Source organism: Periplaneta americana, chromosome 3 (assembly GCF_040183065.1).
Source record: "Periplaneta americana isolate PAMFEO1 chromosome 3, P.americana_PAMFEO1_priV1, whole genome shotgun sequence".
NCBI classification, from domain to species: domain Eukaryota; kingdom Metazoa; phylum Arthropoda; class Insecta; order Blattodea; family Blattidae; genus Periplaneta; species Periplaneta americana.
Window position 1 is genome coordinate 54327395 of NC_091119.1, and position 12458 is coordinate 54339852.

General features: G+C 39.7%; 1 non-coding gene across 1 annotated transcript; it reads right to left on the reverse strand.

Annotated features, from left to right (window-relative positions):
- Positions 1–8174: 8174 nt before the first annotated feature.
- Positions 8175–8247, reverse strand: TRNAS-GCU (transfer RNA serine (anticodon GCU)). Its single transcript has one exon. It is a non-coding gene; the product is annotated as a tRNA-Ser (tRNA).
- Between the last annotated feature and the right edge of the window lie 4211 nt (positions 8248–12458).

A 12458-nucleotide genomic window follows, 5' to 3' on the forward strand; every position in this document is an offset into this window, starting at 1 on the left:
CTCGTAAGCTCCGCCCCTCCCGGGATTCCTGCGTGAAGTTTGGCGGGCGGCGAGCCCTGTTCCGCCGGTTGGAATCGGTTGCCGTCCTCGGTCCGTGATCTTCATGACCTTGATTGTAAGAGGGCCTGAGATGGTCTAAGGCCGGTGTCCATGCCTGACTGAGCTGGAGTCCACTGTCTCTGTTAAAGTTGTTTTTCTCCAGCTTGATCTCTATGGCCTCCTTGATTGTACGATCCCAGTAGTGGCTTGATTTGTTAATGACCTTGGTGTGGTCAAACAATATTTTATGCTCCTTTTCTATGCTGTGTTGCGCCACTGCAGATTTTTCCGGGTAATACAGCCTCAGGTTCCTCTTATGTCCTTTGATTCTGTCTTCTATTGTGCGGCCAGTCTGCCCTATGTATACTTCGCCACACTCGCATGGAACCTTGTAAATCCCTGGAGTCCTTAAGCCCTGACACAAACAAGGGCTACCATTACGACCCATTGTTAGCACCATCGGGTCGCCCACATACCACCTGGCCAAGCATCTAACCAACATGCTCCAACCCCTGATTGGAACGTGTGAACATCATGTGAAAAACTCTACAGAATTTGTTAGAATTCTGGAGAACATCAGAGTGGTCCCATCAGATCTACTAGTGAGCTTCGATGTAATTTCACTCTTCACAAAGGTTCCGATAAAAGAGGCTCTTGAACTGGTAGCGGAACAATTCCCGGATGATATTCTACAACTCTTCCGACTGGCCTTGAATACTACTTACTTCACGTACAACAGTGAGTTCTACGAACAAACCGACGGCGTGGCAATGGGCTCCCCGCTGTCACCTGCTATTGCTAACTTTTACATGCAGCACTTCGAACACTAGGCCCTAGACTCAGCCACACACAAGCCGAGCCACTTCTTCCGCTACGTAGACGACACCTTCGTGGTCTGGCCGCACGGACAAGACAAGCTACAAGAGTTCCTACAACATCTCAACAGCATCCACGCGAATATCCAGTTCACCATGGAGGTGGAGTCAGAGGGCTCACTGCCGTTCCTGGATATCCACATACACAGGAACGCAGATGGTACTCTCGGACATGGCGTGTATAGAAAGCCGACGCACACAGATCTGTACCTGAATGCACTCAGCCTCCACCACCCTTCGCAGAAGAAGTCCGTCCTGACTAGTCTACTACATCGCGCCATAGTCATTTCCGATATCAACAACTTGCCTGCAGAAATGGACCATCTTCGTAGAACACTACAACAAAACAACTACAGCCGGAGAGACATCAACAAAGCCCTCAAACAAGTTACCACGAGATGTAACACAATAGACTTAGACAGCAAGCAAGAACCGACAAAGAAAGCTTTCATTCCATTCTGCGGGAGCGTGTCACACAAAATAAGCAGAATCCTCCAGAAGGTAAATGTCAAAACCATCCATAAACCACAGAGCAAAATCCGGAGTCATCTACGACAGGTTAAAGACAGTCAGGGCTTAAGGACTCCAGGGATTTACAAGATTCCATGCGAGTGTGGCGAAGTATACATAGGGCAGACTGGCCGCACAATAGAAGACAGAATCAAAGAACATAAGAGGAACCTGAGGCTGTATTACCCGGAAAAATCTGCAGTGGCGCAACACAGCATAGAAAAGGAGCATAAAATATTGTTTGACCACACCAAGGTCATTAACAAATCAAGCCACTACTGGGATCGTACAATCAAGGAGGCCATAGAGATCAAGCTGGAGAAAAACAACTTTAACAGAGACAGTGGACTCCAGCTCAGTCAGGCATGGACACCGGCCTTAGACCATCTCAGGCCCTCTTACAATCAAGGTCATGAAGATCACGGACCGAGGACGGCAACCGATTCCAACCGGCGGAACAGGGCTCGCCGCCCGCCAAACTTCACGCAGGAATCCCGGGAGGGGCGGAGCTTACGAGCGATGACAATTCCCGGCCCCGGATTGGCCGATCCGCCAACCAATCCCGTTTCACCTGAGACAGCCTAACATCTATATAACCTTTCGACTTTCTGTTCGGACATCACTTCCCTGAAGATGGCTGCAGAGATAGCAGTCGAAAGCTTGGAGCATTCCAAAATCTTAACTCGGCTGATATCCCGCGAAAACATATTAGCGTATAAATTTGAAATTTGGTAGGACAATTTGCAACAAATGTATGTGCTTTAGTACCGATTCGCAATATCCTAGGATATATAGAAGCGGAGTTATAAGCCAACGTAACCTAGCCTGATGTATCAGAAGATGAGGAACATTTTCGCATAGTCTATTGGACATATTGATTTGAAATAAAATTTTGCATACATTTTCTCAATATTATATCTAACTAATTCCTGCAGACAAAAGTTTAAAATATCAAATACGTTTTTCAAAATATTTTTTTTTATATGTATGGTAATTTGTTTTATGAAATGTTAATACTTTATTAATGTAAAACTTTCAATTCACGCATAAAATAAAATTTTCTGCAGGAAAAGTTGTATAATTCAGTGATAAATATATGTGCAAAATTTCATTGCTTTATCTTAAATAGTTTCTGAGAAAATGTTTATTGACTATAGAAAAATGTAAACTACGGAAATCTTACTGTTTTATATACACATGCGAATGCCAAATTCATTTTCTTACCTCTAAAAATCCGTGGCACCATACTACTGTTCTTCCTGAAGGTCCTCAGCTTCCTTCCTCTTCAGGGATCTTCTCTGCCATGCTTCTCGTTGTATTTTTTGAAGAGCAGTGTTGGCACTGTCGATTCTCCTGTTGTCAGTACCTTGGAGTATGTTTATTGTGAACACACCTGGTTCAAATCCAAGTTCCTGAAGAGTTTATTTTCCCTACATTGCCATCATTATAGAGCAAAATAGCTTCAAATGTAGCTATTTGTACTATAGTGGAAGACACAAACAGAGTTTTAGGGCAGCGTTTCCAAATCAGCTGATTCAAAGACTCGTTGGGATTCTGAGTTTTGCCATGAACACATTTCTTTAGGAGATCTGGCTTGGCCAGAGCCCTAAATGTTGGTTTCATGACTATGACATTCATGATTCGCTCTGGCAAACTATGTTTATGGCTGTATTGTTCTTCATTGTTTTGTGCCTTCTTGTATGAACACCACTCGCCACAGAAACCATGCTGGGGTTTGGCATTTGTTGATAACTTGTGGAATTAGATTGCCCATACAGCATGCTGTATACTGTCCAAATTACGCAGATTGTGTCTGATGGCAGCTTCATAATACATTTGTATTGACTGGATTTCCTTCTTAGTCGTCCAGCTTCTCCGTTTCCCTTACCCTTATCCTTGGTAAGTCTCTGCAGACTAAAGCCCATACGTTTCTGGACGTGTCCAACACACTCCAGCTTCTCAATAGGACAGTCTGATCCATATGGCTCACTTCAAACACACTTTTGAAGGCACTGGAATTACCGTCTCCCAAGTACTTTACATAGCGTACACCATATTTCTCTTTGGAGCGATGGAAAATTAATTTCATTTCAGCTGCCTCCATCCCACTGCTAGATAATTCTTGCAGCAAGAGTTAGCATGACTTTTTTTCCCCATTGCTCTTCTTCATTTTTATTTCCACTTTTCTTTCTAGTTGAGCATGTAGTGCAGTACTTAGTACTTGGGCATCTATAACTTTACCTGTATCAATACTGACTACGATCGATACACCATAGACGGAGGAAAATCCACGCCTCATCCAAGTACCATCACAGGACACAGGTAGATCATTTCCATCAAAATCATTTACAGAGACTGCTTGTTGTACTACTTTTGTCATAGACTCATCGCACACTTTTTCGCATATTATTAGTATCAGTGTAATGGATTGTTGGTGGAGGCATGTTCATGAGACCGCAAACCAAAGTTGTTTCCTCTCTCCCAACACTAACACATCTCATGCTGTAAGTCAATCTAACATTGGCTTCATATGCATTCTTTTTTCTAGTAGAAGTTTTAAATTGTGAATCGAATCCACAATTGTCACAAACTATATGGAGAGTACAAACAACACAAACCTGTTTCCATCATCATGTTGATCAACAACAGGCATTGTTTAGCAGAGGAAAGAATGGACAAATCAGTTATTCTAAACCCTGTATTGAATTTACTTTCATCATCATTATTTTGCAATTCAATTCCCTCCCCCATCTTTATGCTAGACCTGCTCTGTTGTCCTACATTGAGAGTTGGTTCAGCCATGGGCATTATTTGCAGTTTTTTGAAAATAGTCCTACACGATTCCTTAGATTTGGCATCTACTATTATTCCTCGTTTCAGTAACAGTGTGTTTAGAAAAGTGAAAAAGACATTATAAATAATACTAAAAGAAAACGTTGTGTTCAAGAACAGTAAAAAATGTGAAAACTTAAGACATTAAAATAGCCATAAAATGTCATGATTGTCTTTTTGCATGCGAAGTTGTCAGAACATGTTACAATAAAAATGTTATACTTCTACTAAATATCTAATAGGCCTACTGCTCACACTTGTTATAGATTTATTGCAAACTTATTTCAATCATACTGTTTATCTCATACTTGACAATTAGGGCTATCATCACCAACTGCAGTAACAGCAGTAATATCAACGTATAAGGGTTCAGAATTAGATTCCGTATTAAAGAAAAATTAATAATAAAGTGGGGGAGAAATGCATTTCTTCTACAGACATGGCAATTTAAATGGAAAATACATATTCAAACATGGAACAATAAAATACAAATTGAACAAAATATCATACTACATTTACAAAAAACACCATGTGTTTAAAGGAATAAACAAACATTGCCACACACTCAGTGCCTTGTTCCATGACCTTTTGCTTTTGGTTGATTGGCACCTACATTAATTCCCAGAGAATGGGTTCTCTTTTGCCTTCGAATTTTTATCTCCTTAGGTGGTCGTCCTGATCTTTGTTGACCACAGCCACGAGTTGCTCCTTCCCTTCTTCTGCAGGTTGAGGTAGGCTGTACTTTTATTTGCCTTCTCTTATCAACAGCCGTACCTATGCTCATGAAGTTATGTAACTGCATTGCTGTTCGAACTTGCTTAAATCTGTGAAAGAACTTACTTGCAGCCTTCATCAATCCTGAATCACTCGCATTGCTGCCAAATAGTTCTTTCATCCGGTCAAGCTCAGCACAGAATTCAGAAATGTCATAGACAGTGTGACACATTGCATGGAATAACTTCTTTCTGGACTTCAGAGGAGATCTGTGTTGTATCTAGTGTAGTATTTTCAGTACCGATACTACTAGTATGTGGTTCTTCAACAACTTCCATCATTGAAGCGAAGAAGTTCTGCTTTTGTTTCCCCTGCAGCACCAACTGCCATCTTGTGTAGCAAAAACTTATCACTCGCAGTTAATTCTGGAGAATTCGGGAAACACTGACCAAATTTGATATGCACTGCTGCTTGGTGCTTGCAAAATTCACTTCTGCTTCCAGCTATACAACTGCATGTGCCAATGTCACTTTCAACATATGTTTTTGTTGCATCCTCAAGTGATTTTACACATAAACTATGCAGTGTCACTTGCTGCACAGTCTCAGGATCAGAGTGGACAATAGACATTCTCTTGTCTTGATGTTTGTGGAAGATCAGATAGAGCATTTTTTAGTCTTCCAAAAGCAGCATCTAACAGCCTTAAGCTATAATATTTCTCCAACACTTCTATAACATAATCCAGAAGAGCTATAGGATTATAGGCTTTCAATCTTGTTAGCATAATATCTTTAACAATGCGGAATGTAGCTTCTGCATAGTTGTCGGTGTCATTATTTCGTGTATGCACACCAATTCGATGAGCAGTACACCACTCAAAGCGCCTTTGAAACAAAGTAGATACATGTTATTCTAAATTACTGTAATTTTTACTGGTTTCAGTCACCAGTGTCTGAAAAGCAATTTCTGCTTCTGCTTCATTATCACGTGTCTGCTATCCCACAGCCACCGCTACAAAGCTTGCATCACATGGGATTGACAAAGCAGTTGCCTCACCTCTGGCCAGACAGAATGGAGATCGTTTTTTAAAGATGAACTATCTCTGTCATAAAGTTCTCAATGGAGTTGTAATTTCATCCCATAAAGTTTTCAAGTGCTGCAGACCGGGTTTATAATTATTTTCATCTTGACTTTCATGAATGAAAACTCCCACAGGAACAGCACAGCTTTTGTAGCCACAGACACAATAGCTAATGCACTGTTTGACTGATCACGTGAACTACTTGTATCCAAATAGAAAGATTCCTTTATGTTCACTGATTTTAGATTCCTTTGCATTATTGGTGTTACAATGCATAACACAAATGGATCTGCATCAATTGATATCATGTAGCTTTCGTTCAGGAGTTTCATTTTCTTCTCTTCAGCTAATCTGAAAGTAAATAAATTAAATTAGTCATAAAAACAGCATACCTTTTAACAATTTTGGAAATACACCGTGTTCCGCTTATAAGTATAACAAAAGAAATAGCTATAACTTCTGAATTAATACAAGTATATAGTTGAAACCAACTGCTACAAAGAATGAAAACTGGGAATTTTTGTTACCTTATGTTCCATAAACCTCAACATGGCTTCCATTGGTGGCACGGGAAATATCCAACCGGTATTCAACCTCGACCCAAGTGTTATGAAGCATCTGTGGTGTAACATTGTTGACAGCAGCATAAATTCTTTCTTGTAAGTCTGCCAAATCACGTACTGGCGTCCTGTAGACCTGGTCCTTAACAAACCCCCACAGGAAAAAATCAGGTGGTGTTAGATCTGGTGATCTGGCAGGCCATGTGATGTACGGTGATCCTCTTCCGATCCATCTTGCAGGGAATTGTTCGTCTAAGAATGTGCGAACCATGTTGGCAAAGTGGTGGAGCCCCATCTTGCTGGAAAATTGCTCCATCTGGGAGTTGTGGCACAGCATACAGTTGCAACATATCCAGGTACGTGTTTGCAGTGACTGTCTTTTCAGCAAAGAAATAGGGACCAATGATTCTGTCACGCATGATCCCACACCAAACATTCCATTTAGGGGAATCCCGTTGGTGTTCAATTACGACACTTGGATTTTCCGACCCCCAGATGCGACAATTGTCTCGGTTTACTTTTCCACTGACGTGGAAGGTTGCCTCATCTGAGAAACAGACTCGAGTTAGAAATGTGTCGTCATCGTCCACTTTATCCAACATTGTTTCTGCAAAGCGTTTTCGTTCCAGTTTATCATTCGGCGTAATCATCTGATGAAGTTGCAGCTTGTACGCTCGCAAACGCAATCTTTTATGGAGCACTGTATGCACTGTTGTTGGTGGGATGTTCAACTGCACACTAGCCTGTCGAATGGATTTCCGCGGGCTTCTCTGAAATGCCTCGCGAATGCGTTCGACATTTTCGTCAGACACTTTACGCTTGGAATGTTTACCTGCATTAGACAACAAACTTCCTGTTTCTCTGAGCTGCCTATCCCATTTCATTATTGAGACGTACGTCGGTACAGCTTCCCTCGGTCTAAGATTGTACTGACGGCGAAACAAGCGCTGTACACGAATTATGGATCTATGTTCTGCTAATGACAGCACACAAAAGGCTTTCTGCTGTGGCGTCCACATGCTGACTGACTAAAGATACGATACGAATTCTCTTATTTAATGATCTGCGCATGCGTGAGTCTTCTAAAAATAAGTAACAACAATGGATTAAAACTTCCCAATTTCCTCTTTACAATGGTACCAATCTTAACCCATTTGCATGCATTGTTATGAAATTATAACTATTTCTTTTATTATACTTATAAGCGGAACACGGTGTATATGTGTAAAATTTGTTAATCACATGTAAATAAAATACAAGCATATTATAGATAATACCTAAAAAAAATCTGGTTCCGGAATGAGCTCACCAAAGTGGTTCTTTTTCCAAACGTGAACGACATACACCCAGTGGGATGGAGGATTTTTACTAATCAGCTAATGTGTCTATACCATCTGTCATTATTAATGACTTATGGTACTGCATTGCATCAGTAGGACACATTCCTGAAATAATATTAAGTGATAAAATCAAATTGCTAAATGAATAACACAAACTTAGTAACAAATATGAAAATAAATAAATAAATAAAATTATGTTATGAAGAATTTCAAGGAAAAATTGTTCTGGAGCCGGGTATCGATCCCGGGACCCTTCGCTTAGCGCGCGAACGCTCTACCGACTGAGCTACCCCAGGAACTGTACACGACACCGTCACAATTTTTCCTCTTATATCCACATAACTCAAATGAGCTGACAAGACGCCAGAACTTAACTATGAGTGCATACAGTACTGTGTGACTTAATTTGTGGCTTTCAGTCGGTAGAGCGTTCGCGCGCTAAGCGAAGGGTCCCGGGATCGATACCCGCTACGCGCTTCATTGATGCGCGCCTCCAGATGAGCACGGGTTCGAATCTTTTCAACGTACATTAATGACTTAAAGTGACCACACAGATAAAAAAAAAAATCCAAAGGTGTAAGATCTGGGCTTCGTGCTGGCCACTCCACCGGTCCCCGACGTCCTAGTCAATGGCCAGGAAATTTCTTAACGAGCCAGGTCCTAACTGCCAAAGATTTATTGGAACTTTCTGCAAACCAACTAAGAACAGTGATTGATCTTTCTTCGTCGATGGACCTCCATGGGGGATCACTACGCGGCTTAACTTCGACGAAACCTGATTGTTTAAATTTTTCCACCAACTTGTAAAACACATGAGAATGAAATGGTTGCACGTTCGGGATGCAGTCTGTTGAATTCATGAGCTACTTGTCTCAGACTTCTTCCACCATACAGCAAAATGACTTCGATACGTTCCTCTTTGGTCAAACCCATCTTTTAAATGTCAACCTACAACAACCAGAAAAAAAATATATTTTCCCTGTTTCGAGACTTACGGAGCATTCTGTATATTTCATTCCTTGTTCTGTGGGAATAGGCAACCCTCCCACTTTATAGGCTGCATTATATTTCATTCCGGTTGTTGTCTCATTAAATCGGCTTGTTCAAACATATATGTCGCGTTCTTGTTCCTGGAAGATTTGGGGAACTTTTCGGTTAACATGACGTCTACAAGTTTCCGTCACCGTAGTTGTCATTGAGTTCTGAAATTAAAAGAATATGGAAGATGCTTAAATTTTATGGGCAAGAAGTACCCTCACATAAGAATGAAAGTGAAGAACGCTGTGTTACGAAGAGGATTCACCTGATCAAAATATGATTAGTAGTCCCCAAAGATTTAGCCGCTGAACCGTTTGCGTTACCTTAAGTCAATTATATGATGTGGTAATATACAGTTTGTTTTCATGCGCAACGCTACTAAGAGATGACCACCTGGATTACTGCTAGAGCAATAGTTCATGGCAGTTCTATGCTTAATCATCTAATAAAATGGATTAAAACCGCAGGGTCTTTGCTTTTTGGTGACACGTTTAGTCCAAGGGACTACTGCTAGACAAGTAGTTCATTCTTTAATCATCTAATAAAACAGATCAAAACTGCAAAGTCTTTCCTTGTTGGTGAAACGTTTAGTCCACCGAATTACTGCTAGAGCAATAGCTAATGGTAGTTCGATTGTTTAATGATATAATAAAACAAATTAAAACTGTGAAGTCTTTCCTTGTTGGTGAAACGTTTAGTCCACCGAATTACTGCTAGATCAATAGCTAATGGTATTTCGATTGTTTAATCATCTAATAAAACAGATTAAAACCGCAAAGTCTTTCCTTGTTGGTGAAACGTTTAGTCCACTGAATTACTGCTAGAGCAATAGTTAATGGTAGTTCAATTGTTTAATCATCTAGTGAAACAAATTAAAACTGCTTGGTGAAACGTTTAGTGCACCGAATTACTGCTAGAGCAATAGCTAATGGTAGTTCGATTGTTTAATAATCTAATAAAACAAATTAAAACTGCAAAGTCTTTTCTTGTTGGTGAAACGTTTAGTCCACCGTCTATTGCTAGAGCAAAAGCTAATGGTAGTTCGATTGTTTAATCATCTAATAAAACAAATTAAAACTGCAAAGTCTTTTCTTGTTGGTGAAACGTTTAGTCTACCGTCTATTGCTAGAGCAATAGTTAATGGTAGTTCGATTGTTTAATAATCTAATAAAACAAATTAAAACTGCAAAGTCTTTCCTTGTTGGTGAAACGTTTAGTCCACCGTCTATTGCTAGAGCAGTAGTTAATGGTAGTTCGATTGTTTAATCATCTAATAAAACAAATTAAAACTGCAAAGTCTTTTCTTGTTGGTGAAACGTTTAGTCCACCGTCTATTGCTAGAGCAATAGTTAATGGTAGTTCGATTGTTTAATCATCTAATAAAACAAATTAAAACTGCAAAGTCTTTTCTTGTTGGTGAAACGTTTAGTCCACCGTCTATTGCTAGAGCAATAGTTAATGGTAGTTCGATTGTTTAATCATCTAATAAAACAAATTAAAACTGCAAAGTCTTTCCTTGTTGGTGAAACGTTTAGTCCACCGTCTGTTGCTAGAGCAATAGTTAATGGTAGTTCGATTGTTTAATCATCTAATAAAACAAATTAAAACTGCAAAGTCTTTCCTTGTTGGTGAAACGTTTAGTCCACCGGATTACTGCGAGAGCAGTAGTTAATGGTAGTTCGATTGTTTAATCATCTAATAAAACAAATTAAAACTGCAAAGTCTTTTCTTGTTGGTGAAACGTTTAGTCCACCGTCTATTGCTAGAGCAATAGTTAATGGTAATTCGATTGTTTAATCATCTAATAAAACAAATTAAAACTGCAAAGTCTTTCCTTGTTGGTGAAACGTTTAGTCCACCGGACTATTGCTAGAGCAGTAGTTAATGGTAGTTCGATTGTTTAATCATCTAATAAAACAAATTAAAACTGCAATGTCTTTCCTTGTTGGTGAAACGTTTAGTCCACCGAATTACTGCTAGAGCAGTAGTTAATGGTAGTTCGATATTTTAATCATCTATTAAAACAAATTAACTGCAAAGTCTTTCCTTGTTGGTGAAACGTTTAGTCCACCGAATTACCGCTAGAGCAATAGCTAATGTTAGTTCAAGTGTTTAATTATCTATTAAAACAAATTAAAACTGCAAATGATTTCTTGTTGGTGAAACGTTTAGTCCACCGAATTACTGCTAAAGCGATAGCTAATGATAGTTCGATTGTTTAATCATCTAATAAAACCAATTAAAATCGCTATGTCTTTCCTAGTTGGTGAAATGTTTAGTTCACCGGACTAGCGCTAGACGAATAGTTAATGGTATTCTATTGTTTATCATCTAATACAACAGCTTAAAACCGCAAGGGGTCTCCTTGTTGGTGAAACGTTTAGTCCAAAGGATTATTACTGCTAGAACATTTGTTCATGGTAGTTCGATTGTTTAATTACCTAATAAAACAGATTAAAGTCGCAAGATCTCTTATTGGTGAAACTTTTAGCCCAGCGGACTACTGCTAAAGCAATAGTTAATGGTAGTTCTATTGTTTAATCATATAATACAACAGGTTAAAACCGCAAGGTGGCTCCATGTTGGTGAAACGTTTAGTCCAACGGATTACTGCTAAAACATTACGTCGTGGTAGTTCGAATCTTTAATCGTCTAATAAAACATTAAAACCGCAAGATGTCTTCTTGTTGGTGAAACTTTTATTCCAACGGACTACTGCTAGAGCAATAGTGCATTGTAGTTCGGTTATTTAATCATCCAATAAAACAGATGAAAACTGCAGGGCACTTCTTGTTGGTGAAACGTTTAGTCCATCGGACTACTGCTAGAGCAATAGTTAATGGTAGTTCCGTTGTTTATTCATGTAAAAAAAAGGTAAAAGGTAAAGGTATCCCCGTAACATGCCATGAAGACACTTGGGGGGCATGGAGGTAGAGCTTCATGCTTTCCATGACCTCGGCACTAGAATGAGGTGGTGTGGTCGGCACCACGCTCTGACCATCTTTTACCCCCGGAAAGACCCGGTACTCAATTTTGTAGGAGGCTGAGTGAACCTCGGGGCCGTTCTGAAAGTTTGGCAACGAGAAAAAAATCCTGTCACCAACCCCGGACCTTCCAGTCCGTAACCAGCTTCTCTACCAACTGAGCTACCCGGCCACCGTTTATTCATGTAATAAAACAAATTAAAACCATTAAGTCTTTCCTTGTTGTTGAAACGTTTGAATAGTCCACCGGACTACTGTTAGAGCAATAGTTTCGATTGTTTAATCATATAAAAAAAAAACAGATTAAAACCGCAAATTCTTTCCTTGTCGGTGAAGTGATTGAATACTGCAGCGGACTACTGTTAGAGCAATAGTTAATGGTAGTTCGATTGTTTAATCGTGTAAAGAAACAGATTAAAACCGCAAAGTCTTTCTTATTGGTGAAACAATTGAATAGTGCAGCGGACTACTGTTAGAGCAATAGT